Below are 13,221 nucleotides of genomic sequence, written 5' to 3'. Positions count from 1 at the left end.
CACAGATAGACAAGGTGGTAAAGAAAGCGTATGGCTTACTTGCCTTTATTGTCTGGGGCACTGAATACAAAAGTTGTGATGTCAGATGTATAGGAGGATATTGCTGAGACAGCAGTTGGAATATAATGAGCAGTTCTGCTCACCCATGCTAAAGGAAGAATGTCATTAAGCTTAGGAGGATGCAGAAAAGGGTCGCAAGGATGTTGCTGGGAAAGGAAGGCTTGAGTTGTAAGGAGAGGCTGGAACTGCTTTATCTGTAGTGAAGAAGGCTGAAGGGTGACGGTATAAGGGTACAGAATCATGGACATAGATAAGGTGGATGATCAGTCTTTTTTTCCCCCCAGGAATCAAGAACTAGGAAACTGAGGGGCAACTTACTCGCTCAGATGATGGGTATATGGAATAAGCTACCATTGGAAGTGGTAGAAGGGGGTACAATTACATCATTTAAAAGATTTGGACAGGTTCACAGATAGGAAAGGCTTATAGGAGTATAGGCCAAATTTGCAGGTATATGGGACTAGCTGAGGACGGAATCTTGGTTGCCATTAATAAGTTGGGCCGAAGGACCTGTATGACTCTGACTGTGACACTGATTCACCTGGAAAGACTGGCTCCCTGGATTGTTGAAAGAAAGGGCCATATCTCCCATGGTTGCTTGGGGAAAGTGCCTTTGGATGGGGAGTATTTGGCAGAAACAGAAGAATGGATCCACGAGTCTTGAAAGAAGCAATTCCAACAAAGCTGAAAGAGGTGGAGACTGTGTTAGGTGGAGAAATCTTTCTGCAGCTGGCAAAAAATGGAAGAAATTACTGAGGATTATACATGTACTGATGTTTTTGTAGAACCAAAAAGTTATTTGTTCTATAAAGAACATGGAGGGCTGTTGGTTAACTTGATTTGCGTTAATAGCCTTCTAACTCCAACCACACAATTCTACTTTAATATCTAGGAGTTGCATTCCTTTTTCGACCCCAAATGAGTAGCCCCAATCTTTATTTTCTGGAATTTTCCATCTTCTCTGATCGATTTGAGTAATGAAATTAATGTTGTTCAGGATTGGTACAACCACACTATTGACCTTTCACCCACGAAATGCTTGGCTTAATCTCCAGAGCACTTTCCTATATGAAACCCATTGACTTCAGTTTTATCAGGACGCCGTGATACATAGAAACATAAACATAGAAAATAGGTGCAGGAGTTGGCCATTTGGCCCTTCGAGCCAGCACCACCATTCGATATGATCATGGCTGATCATCCAAAATCAGGACACTGTTCCTGCTTTCTCCCCATATCCCTTGATTCTATTAGCCCCAAGAGCTATATCTAACTCACTCTTGAGTACATCCAGTGAATTGGCCTCCACTGCCTTCTGTGACAGAGAGTTACACAGATACAGCCTCTGACATGCTGTCTTGATGCAAGGACAGTTGCTCTCTGGCATTTGGCTCTTTAGCCCAAGACAGTGAGCTCTGAAGCTGAATGGCCCAGGCAAAATTCAAATAGACTCTGGCAAGAGGTGTAGGAAGGAACATTGCCATCTAGATCTCTTGTTTCCCTTTCCCCTGACTCTCAGTCTGAAAAAGGGTCTTAATCCGAATTGTCACTCATTCCTTCGCTCCAGAGATGCTGCCTGAATCGCTGAGTTACTTCAACATTTTGTATCTATCTTATGGCAAGAAGTTTTGGTGAGTAATTGCTGCATCATAACACTTGATGCAGGCTTTTATCAATCTGAGGGAAGACCGACCAAGCACTAATTAGCTGATTGGATTTGTCCAGTTTTTGTTTCTGAACAAGACCTGCTTGGTTATATTCTACATGGTTGGGTAAGTGCCAGTGTTGTACTGGAAGAGCTTGGCTGGAGGCTTAGTTCGTTTTGGAACACAGTTCTTCAGTACTACAGCTGGGATGTTATCTGGTCCATAGCCTTTGCTATATCTGGTGCTGTCAACTGTTTCTTTGTACCACATTGAGCAAATCAAATTGACTGGAGACATCTGCGAAGATGGGAATCTCGGCAGAGGGCTGAGATGGATCATACACAAAGCACTTCTGGCTGAATATGGTTGTAAATGCTTCAGTCATTAGCACTTGTGCTGGGTCCTGTCATTGAGGATGGAAAATGTTCTTGGAACTGCTGCTGCCTGTTAGCTGTTTTATTCTCCCTCAATATTCATGATTAGATGCAAGACTGCAAAGTTTTGATCTGATCCATTGCAAGTGAAATTGTTTAGCTCTGTCTATGCTATTGTTGTTAATGTGCATGCATGCTACCCTGTATTGCTGCTTCATTAGGCTGCCACTTCTTCATTTTAGACAATAGACAATAAGTGCAGGGGAGGCCATTCGGCCCTTCGAACCAGCACCGCCATTCAATGTGATCATGGCTGATCATTCTCAATCAGTACCCCGTTCCTGCCTTCTCCCCATACCCCCTGACTCCGCTATCCTTAAGAGCTCTATTTAGCTCTCTCTTGAATGCATTCAGAGAATTGGCCTCCACTGCCTTCTGAGGCAGAGAATTCCACAGATTCATAACTCTCTGACTGAAAAAGTTCTTCCTCATCTCAGTTCTAAATGGCCTACCCCTTATTCTTAAACTGTGGCCCCTTGTTCTGGACTCCCCCAACATTGGGAACATGTTTCCTGCCTCTAATGTGTCCAACCACTTAATAATCTTATAAGTTTCGATAAGATCTCCTCTCATCCTTCTAAATTCCAGTGTAAACAAGCCTAGTCGCTCCAGTCATTCAACATATGATAGTCCGGCCATTCCGGAAATTAACCTAGTAAACCTACGTTGCACGCCCTCAATAGCAAGAATATCCTTCCTCAAATTTGGAGACCAAAACTGCACACAGTACTCCAGGTGCGGTCTCACTAGGGCCCTGTACAACTGCAGAAGGACCTCTTTGTTCCTATACTCAACTCCTCTTGTTATGAAGGCCAACATTCCATTGGTTTTCTTCACTGCCTGCTGTACCTGCATGCTTCCTTTCAGTGACTGAACTAGGACACCCAGATCTCATTGTACGTCCCCAGTTCCTAACTTGACACCATTCAGATAATACTCTGATTTCCTATTCTTACCACCAAAGTGGATAACCTCACACTTATCCACATTAAACTGCACCTGCCATCCATCCGCCCACTCACACAACCTGTCCAAGTCACCCGGCAACCTCATAGCATCTTCCTCACAGTTCACACTACCACCCAGCTTTGTATCACCTGCAAATTTGCTAATGGTACTTTTAATCCCTTCATCCAAGTCATTAATGTATATTGTAAATAGCTGCGGTATATAGCTAATATATATCTACTGTTCCAGGCATGCCGTTCTGCATTCGCTATACCACGATTGTTCCCCTATGTTCACAGTAATGCAGAGTGAAAGATATGTCAGGCCAGGAGGTTGGTCTTAAATCGGTCCAATTTAAGAAAAAAATTGCAAAATACTTTGTTTGTAATGATAAATAATAGAATTCACTCTTCCAAACAATTCTGCTCGGACAAATGCAGTTTTCATGACTGATGAACCTTGGTAAGGAACTACAGGAATCATCTTAAATTGAGATGAGTACTTCCAGTAATCTACTCGGTCTGAGTAGTCTGGAAGATCTGACTACCTTGCTCCTTGTTTCCATGACACAATCTTGGGGAGAAAAAAAGAAGTTAATGTTTTTAGTGGGTGTCCTTTCATCAGAACTGGTGTAGTTTAAGTTGTATAGGAATGACAAAAATAAAGGGGTGCCGATGATAAGTTTACGTCTGGAATAACACAATTTTCTAAAAGGAGCTGTGGTTATTTTTAGCAAACTGCATTTGTATGAGTTTATTTTGTCTGAAGTCTAGTTTCTGCAAAGGGAAGCAACAGTATTATTGGCCACAGTTCAAACATGTTGACTACAGATCAACAGGGAAGTAATGAGAAAATTAAAGAGAGGGACAGAAAATAGAACTCTGGAACAACTCTGGAAGAACTCAAAGTCATGCAGATGTCAATGTTGTGGGTCCAGACCCTTCACCGAGACTGAGGGAAGAAGAACGATTGCCAAAATACAGTAGTATTTTGGGGGGGGGGGGGGGATTGGCCCGAGGCTGATGTGATAGGTGGAATTAGATAGTGAAGGGATGATGGGCAGATTGAGCCAGGTGGGAGAAAGTGAGGTGTACAAAACGAGAAGGGAACTAGAGAGACAAGGAACTGTATTTGCTAGAAACTTGCAAAATATAACAGAGCTGGAGGAATTCAGCAGCTCAAGCAGCATCTGGACAGAATGGATGGGCGATATTTCGAGTTAGGATCTTTCTTCAGACTGATTGTATTTGGTCGGGGGGGGGGGGAGAGGAAAGAGGTTGGATTGGCGCAGTGCCTGGCAAGTGATCGGTGGATGCAGATGAGAAGGGTTTGATTGGCAGATGGGTAGAATAAGTGACAAATGCTAGAAGTGCGGCCTAACATCGTGGAGCTGGTGGCCTCTTGCTGGGGATCGACTTTGGGAGCACCAACTGCGGGAGCCTGCAGATTTAACCTCGTGGAGCTGGCGGTCCCTTTGTCAGGGATCGACCTAGGGAGCTCCAACCGTGGGAGCCTGCGGACGTAACATCGTGGAGCTCGCAGTCCCTTGGTTAGGGACCGACTTCAGGAGCTCCAACTGCAGGAGCTTCGACCGTCATGACCACAGGAGCTTCGATTGTCGGCTGCGGGAGCTTCGATCGCCCCGACTGCAGATGGTTCGACTGCCCCTTGTTGCTTTTTTCCGGTATGACTATGGTAAATCAAATTTCACTGTACCTTAAATGATACACGTGACAATAAAGGACCATTAAAGTGAAAAGCAGGTGTCAGTAAGGAAAAGATGAGTGAAATGTCAAGCCAGAGGGAGGGACATAGATGTAGTCGGGAGAGGAGGACAAAAGGGAAATGAGGAACGTTGGGATCGGACATTTGTGTACAAAAATGGGAGGAAAGGGTGGAGAGGTGAATTTGAGGGAAGGATAGTAAAGCATTATTCAGAGACAATGACCCCTGGCTATGGACTCCTGAGCAAGGGAAAAGGTTCTCTCTGCCGTCAGTCTGTGGATTTTTAATTTATGTTTCAATGAAATCTCAGTTTCTAAACTCTGAGGATGCAGGGAATTATAAGATTGCGGTGCTGTAATCTGGAGCCAAAAAAACGGACAGCTGGTGCAATTTTGCAGGTCAGATGGTATCTGTGCTGGTGGAGGCAAAGGGATGGTTGATGTTTCAGATTGAGACCACCCATCAGGTCCTGAACGATGACCATCTTTCTGCTTCCATAGATACTACAGAACTGCAGTGTTTCTCCAGCAGTTGGAAATATAGGCCAGATTTTTTTTTTTAACTCCCCTGTATTGCAAACCCACGATGCCAGGAGTCATCAGCCTGATGAATCTTTTCTTTACATCCTCAGATGTATATTCTTTTAGTTTGGGGAAGGCTAGAACTACACACATTACTCCAGGTGTGTTCTCATTAAGGCCCTACATGATTGCAGGCAGAATTTTTAATCCTGTATTCAAATCATTCTGGAATGGTAGCTTTGCAAGCACGATTTCAAATATACAAGTATGGCCTGTGCATCAGAGTTCTGCTGGGGGATTTACCCTGCGAGAGGTTACTCATTGGTTTGTTTCTCCTCCCAGTGCATTTAGAGGATTTTGGACAGGAAGCATTGGTTGTACTTCAGTTCTTTAAAGCATCTACTCTGTTGTCATGTTTCTGCTGGTGCTGCTAGATAGAAACATGGAACTGCAGATGCTGGTTTACAATAAAATATGCAATGCTGGATTAACTCACCAGGTCAGGCAGCATTTTTGGAAAACATTGATAGATGCCATTTTGGTTAGACAATAGACAATGGACAATAGACAATAGGTGCAGGAGGAGGCCATTCAGCCCTTCGAGCCAGCACCGCCATTCAATGCGATCATGGCTGATCACTCTCAATCAGTACCCCATTCCTGCCTTCTCCCCATACCCCCTCACTCCGCTATCCTTAAGAGCTCTATCCAGCTCTCTCTTGAAAGCATCCAATGAACTGGCCTTCACTGTCTTCTGAGGCAGAGAATTCCACACCTTCACCACTCTCTGACTGAAAAAGTTCTTCCTCATCTCAGTTCTAAATGGCCTACCCCTTATTCTTAAACTGTGGCCCCTTGTTCTGGACTCCCCCAACATTGGGAACATGTTTCCTGCCTCTAATGTGTCCAATCCCCTAATTATCTTATATGTTTCAATAAGATCCCCCCTCATCCTTCTAAATTCCAGTGTATACAAGCCTAATTGCTCCAGCCTTTCAACATACGACAGTCCCGCCATTCCGGGAATTAACCTAGTGAACCTACGCTGCACGCCCTCAATAGCAAGAATATCCTTCCTCAAATTTGGAGACCAAAACTGCACACAGTACTCCAGGTGCGGTCTCACCAGCGCCCGGTACAACTGTAGAAGGACCTCTTTGCTCCTATACTCAACTCCTCTTGTTATGAAGGCCAACATTCCATTGGCTTTCTTCATTGCCTGCTGTACCTGCATGCTTCCTTTCAGTGACTGATGCACTAGGACACCCAGATCTCGTTGAACACCCCCTCTTCCTAACTTGACACCATTCAGATAATAATCTGCCTTTCTATTCTTACTTCCAAAGTGAATAACCTCACACTTATCTACATTAAACTGCATCTGCCATCCGCCCACTCACACAACCTGACCAAGTCACCCTGCAGCCTTATTGCATCTTCCTCATAATTCACACTACCCCCCAGCTTAGTATCATCTGCAAATTTGCTAATGGTACTTTTAATCCCTTCGCCTAAGTCATTAAAGTATATCGTAAAGTCTGGACTCGTCTTCAAACCTCTGTTAGTAATAGGTTTGAGATTGTGGCTTTTTGCGTACTAATTTCCATCGGTGCACTGCAGATGTTGGAGGTGGCAATATAATTTTCTGCTGATTTATTTTATTTTTAAACTCCTTAACAATGTGCCTACATAGAATTTAAAGTATAGTAGCAAATTATTTTTTGTTTTTTTTTCATCTCCACTGTGTTTCCATTTAGCAATTTGTTGAATGACAATTTTTGTCAAAAATGAATTCTTAGTTATACAGCGATCCACTTGCAGATTTCCATCTCTAATTTTCTAATCCAGTTTATAGATCTGGTTCCCATGAGGAACCGAAAAAAGTTACATCTTTACTATGCCCTTAATATCTATCACTCACATCGACAAGAATTCAATATTCCACTCCAGAGTGAAAATGTTCCACTGGGAATTGTGCACCACTTTCTGCCTAATGTCAAATATGCAAGCAAACATTTGGCTTTTTTGCTTTTTCATAGGATGTGCAATTAACATATTTTCTCAGGTGGAATTTTAAAAAGCTGCTTCCATTTCCATGATGGGTTCCCTTTAATTCCGATCAAGGGCACTTTGCTAGGTGGATAAGTACACCTTCTGTCATTCCTCATACCAATGGTGGTTGTGTGTATATATGTTTGGTTTGGAGGGGGGAGGGAGCAGGAGGGAGGGGGGAAGAGGTTGAGAATCATGAGTGGGAATTAACATGTGTTATTGTCACCAACTTTAACTACCACTCCCCTCCACCTTAAAGTTGGTTCATTTAATGAATCTGGACCATATATGACATCAGACTATTTTGTGTTTGCCTTTGAGGGACAACGTAACATAATCCAACCATCTGACCGTGTCCTCTTCTGATATTTGCACAGTGCAGTAAGAAGTGGGAATCGCGTTCCCCTCCCTGCCCCAAGGGTCCCTGAAGCGAATTGTAGTAATTCCCCTACTACCTAAATGTCTTCATCTTTAATGAACCAATGTTTATTGTGCAAGTTGCACGTACTTCATTGAATGCAGCTTCACTATTTATCTTGGATTGAATTTTCCTCAATTTCTCAGGAAATTTGGCTTGCAGGTAACTTGCTCTACACTTCTGTGGGACTTGAGATGATGAGACCAAGGAGGGGTCTGCAGTGTGGCATATGTGGCAAAGTAGGTGCATGACAGGGTTTGTGAGCAGATAAATTGGAAGGTGGTGTACTCCTCCTGAAACATGCTGGACTTATTGTGCCTACGATAAAAGGATTCTAGATTCTCTGCTGTCCTGAATGTGCTGCCACTGGGATAGTGGAGGCAGAGAAGATTGAAGTTTTGATAGGCACATGGAAATGGATCACGTGCAGTCAGATGAGATGAATTTATCTTGGCATAGTATTTAGCACAGACATTGTGGGCTGAAGGGTCTGCTCCTGTTCTATAAAATTATAGACCTGTTAGCCTGGCTTCAGTGGTCGGTAAAATTTTAGACTCCATTATTAAGGATGAGTTTTCAGAGTACTTGGAACCACATGAGAAAATAGGCCTAAGTCAGCATTGTTTGTAAAGGGGAGATCTTGCCTGACAAATTTGTTGGAATTCTATGAGGAACTAATAAGCGTAGTAGACAAAGGAGAGTCAGTGGATGTTGTTTACTTGGATTTTCAGAAGGCCTTTAATAAGATGTTGCACATAAAGCTGCTAAACAAGATGGGAGCCCAAGGTATTAGAGGAAAGGTACAAGTGTGGATAGAAGATTGGCTGACTGGCAGAAGGCAAAGAGTGGAAATAAATAGGGGTCATTTCTGGTTGTCTGCCAGTGACTAGTGATGATCCATTGGGGTCAGTGTTGGGTCCACTATTTTTCATGTTATATGTTAATGATCTGAATGATGGAATTGATGGCTTTGTGGCCAAGCTTGCGGATGATATGAAGATAGGTGGAGGTGCAGGTAGTATTGAGGAAGCAGGGAGTCTGCAGAAGGACTTGAACAGATAGGGAGAGTGGGCAAAGCTGTGGCAAATGGAATTCAGTGTACCAAAGTCTACGGTCATGCACTTTGGTACAAGGAATAAAGGTGTCGACTGTTTTCTAGTGGTGGGTGTGGGGGGGGGGGGGGGGGGGGAGAATTCAGAAATTTGACTTTGGAATGCTGGTACAGAATATTCAAAAGGTTAATTTGCAAGCTGAGTTAGTAGTAGGAAAGGCAAATGCAATGTAAGCATTCATTTTGAGAGGAGTATAATATAAAAGCATGGATGTAATGCTAAGGCTTTATTAGGCAATGGAGAGGTCACATTTGGAATATTGTGAGCAGTTTTGGGCCCCTTATCTGAGGAAGGATGTGCTGGTGCTGGAGAGGGTCCAAGGGAGGTTTACAAGAATAACCCAGGGGATTGGGTTAACTTATGAAGAGTGTCTGAAGACTCTGGGCCTGTACTTGCTGGAGTTCAGAAGGATGAGGGGGATCTCATTGAAACCTACTGGATAATGAAAAGTCTAGACAAAGTAGAAGTGGAGAGTTTGTTTCCAGTAGTGGGAGAGTCTAGAACCAGAGGGCACAGCCACAGAATAAAAGGGCATGCCTTCAGAATGGAGATGAGGTAGAATTTCTTTAGCCAGAGGGTGGTGAATCTGTGGAATTCATTGCCATAGATGGCTGTGGAGGCTGAGTCATTGGATATTGCTAAAGCGAAGATTAATAGGTTTGTGATTAGTAAGGGCATCAAAGTTTACCTTGAGAAGGCAGGAAAATGGGGTTGAGGGGGAAAAAATAGATCTGCCCATGAATGAAAGGCAGAGCAGACTTGATGGGCTGAATGTCCTTATTCTGCTCCTATGTCTTATGCTCCTGCTTTAAGTCATTGTGGCTTTCAGGTTCTGCATAGTAGGTTGCTCAGAGAATGTTAGATAGAATTGGATTCAGGGAGAGCTACCTAATTGGATGTATAATTATCTTGGTGGTAAGAATCAGATGTTTTTCGGACTGGAGACCCCTGACTTGTGTGCCTCGGGGGTCGGTGCTGGTCTCATTGTTTATCATTTATTTCAACAATTTGGATAAGAATGTACAAGGTATGTTTGCAGATGACACTAAAATAGGTAACATAGATGGTGAAGAACATAATCAAGAATTATAATGGGAACTTGATCGACTGGGTAAGTGTGCTGAGGAATGGCAAATGAAGCTTAAGTGCGAGATGTTGCATTTTGAGAAATCAAACCAGGATAGGACTTTCACAGTAAATGGCAGTGCCCTGGGGAGTGTTGTTGAACTGAGGGATCTCCGAGTACAAATTCTGTGAAAGTGACTTAGACAGGGTGATGAAGAAAGCTTTTCACACGAGCCATCAGTTATTCACAATGCGTATTGAAGTTGGGATGCTATGTTGCAGTTGTACATGTCATTGGTGAGGCCACACTTGGATTATTGTGTTCAGTTTTGGTCACCCTGCTATAGAAATAATGCCATTAAGCGGGAAATAATGCAGAAAAGATTTGTGAGGCTGTTACTAGGACTTGAGCTGAATTATGGGGAGAGGTTGGGCAGGCTAGAACTTTGGGGCATGGGAGACTGAAAATTGATCTTATAGAGGTGTATAAAATCATAAGCAGCATAGATAGAGTGAATGCACTGTCTTTTTTGTCCCAGGGTTGGGAAATCATGAACTAGAGGGTATAAGTTTGAATGAATGAATAAGTTTATTGGCCAAGTATGCATATACAAGGAATGTGCCTTGGTGCTCCGCTCACAAATGACAACACAAACATACAGTTAACAATTAAGAATAAAGCATAAACACATCAAAACAATAAGGATACACTATTAAGGTCAAAACATGTGGGTGAAAATAAACCAGAGCAAAAAAGAGACTACAGACTTTGGTTATTGAGTAGAACTATCACTCGTGGAAAAAAGCTGTTTTTATGTCTGGCTGTGGCTGCTTTGACAGTCTGGAGTCGCCTTCCAGAGGGAAGTGCTTCAAAGAGTTTGTTGCCAGGGTGAGAGGGGTCAGAGATGATCTTGCCCGCTCGCTTCCTGGCCCTTGCAGTGTACAGTTCTTCAATCCGGGGAAGGTTGCAGCCAACAACCTTCTCAGCTGTGCGAACGATCCATTGCAGCCTCCGGATGTTGTGCTTGGTGGCTGAGCCAAAGCAGACCATGATGGAGAAGGTGAGGATGGACTCAATGATAGCAGTATAGAATTGGACCATCATTGCCTGTGGCAGATTGTGTTTCCTCAGTTGCCGCAGGAAGTGTATCCTCTGTTGGGCCTTTATGACTGTGGAGTCGATGGTGGCTCCCCATTTAAGGTCCCTGGAGATGATGGTTCCAGGGAACTTAAATGACTCCACAGATGTGACTATGGTGTTGTTGATGGTGTGTGGGGGGAGGGGAGGGGGATCTCTTCGAAAGTCTACAATTAGTTCCACTGTCTTGAGAGCATTGAGCTCCAGGTTGTTGCGGTGGCACCAGGACGCCAGCTGTGTCACTTCCCATCTGTATGCAGATTTCTCCCCATCCTGGATCTGTCCAATCAGGGTAGTGTCATCCGCAAACTTGACAGAGGTGGTGGAGTTGTTGGTGTAGAGAGAGTATTGGAGAGGAGAGTACGCAGCCTTGCGGTGCTCCTATGCTGAGGGTTTGCGGGTTCGAGATGTGCTTTCCCAGTCTCACGTGCTGCTTCCTGTTTGCCAGGTGATAATGGAATGATTTAATAGGCGCCTGGGGGGTAACGATTTCACACAGTGGGTATATGGAATGAGCGGCTAGAGGAAGTGGTTGAGGCATTTACAATAACAGCATTTTAAAGATATTTGGCCAGCTACATGGGTGGGAAATGTTTAGAGGTTAATGGGTCAAATAAGCGCAAATACAACCGGCTTAGATGGGCATCTTGGTTGGTATGGACAAGTTGGACCAAAGGGCCTGTTTCCATGTTCTATGACAATTGCTTCCCATATGTATACAAGGCTATTATTTTTATTTTTGTAAGAAACTTTGAGAATATCTTTGAATCATTTCTTCATCTACCCAGTAATTTTGTACCATAAAGCATGCCCCCTTATCATTGTTAATAAAGAAATAATTGTCTCATTAACAACATTATTATGGTTTATACATAACATGATTAGCTTGTATATTAAAGAAGTTACTGTCTGTAGTTTGTAATTCAATGGTACCTGGGTTTAATATATGTAATAAAAGTACCATTTTGAATTTGTTTGTACATTAACAATTGAAGTGAACAGTCTTTGAAAGTGTCAGTGCAAAGTTTAACTGGGCATATGAGCATTGCTTCATTCTGTTCCTTCAATCTATGCCTATCTCTGCCTTAAAAATTGCATCAAAATATAACCCTTTGTAGTCACTGTGGGATAGGGAGCTGTGCAATTTTAATGAACACTTCAGATTCCCACTGTGCCTCCTCTAAAACTGAATGGTCCTTTTATTAGTATTCCATAGCTGCAAATGAAATCTGTCATTATGAGATCATTTCTTTGTGCCCTATGTCCTTGTGAAGTTTATTACGTTTTCATCTAGGCTATGTAGCCCTATCGTTTGGATGGCAAGACAAGTGGTAACTCTTTTTATTTGTGAAATTGGCTGTAATTTGCAAACCGTGACAGATTGGTGAATTTAAAGTGTAGGCTTTCTGACTCTGTCTGTGCCCCTTAGGGGATTATAAATAGTCTGTGAGCTCATCAGATTTCTCTTGGGTTGAAGCCAGACATATTGTAACCCATGGGGATTGCAGTGTCTTGAATTCTGCATGTTTTTTGTATTTGTTGATTGACTAACTTTTCTCTTGTATAGATATAATTCCCTGCAATGTTGCAAGTATTTCCCTTTTGGCAATCTAATGCCGGGATAGGAGCTCCTAGTATTTGCAAGGATGTTTTGCAGTGTCAATGTTTGTATAACATTGTTGGCACTGTACCTTTTCCTCATTGCCCCAAAGTATTTGCAAACAATAACAGCAGAAAATGCTGGTAATGTTCATTAAGTCAAGTAGCATCTGCAGAAATAGTAACAGAATCAATATTTTGAGTCAAAGATGCTTTGTCACACTGCTGATTGTCTAATGCATTTTCTAGTTATTTCAGTTTTTGACATCTGTAGTTTTATTTGAGCATTTCAAACGATGTCATAAATGAACTTGTTTACAAAATACTTACAGAAAATGCAGGAAGCACTTAACTAGCAAAGCAGTATCTGACAAGTGTTTCCAACATTTTGTTTGTTTTTCAGTCTTCCAGCATATGCACTGTTTTGATTTTTAATTACAAATGCACAGTGTTTATGTTGACAGTATTGCATTATGACAGAAAAAGCTTCCCCACAAGGGAAG

This window comes from Rhinoraja longicauda, chromosome 26 (assembly GCF_053455715.1).
Source record: "Rhinoraja longicauda isolate Sanriku21f chromosome 26, sRhiLon1.1, whole genome shotgun sequence".
In the NCBI taxonomy this organism is placed as follows: Eukaryota; Metazoa; Chordata; class Chondrichthyes; order Rajiformes; family Arhynchobatidae; genus Rhinoraja; species Rhinoraja longicauda.
This window is presented reverse-complemented; position numbering follows the sequence as displayed.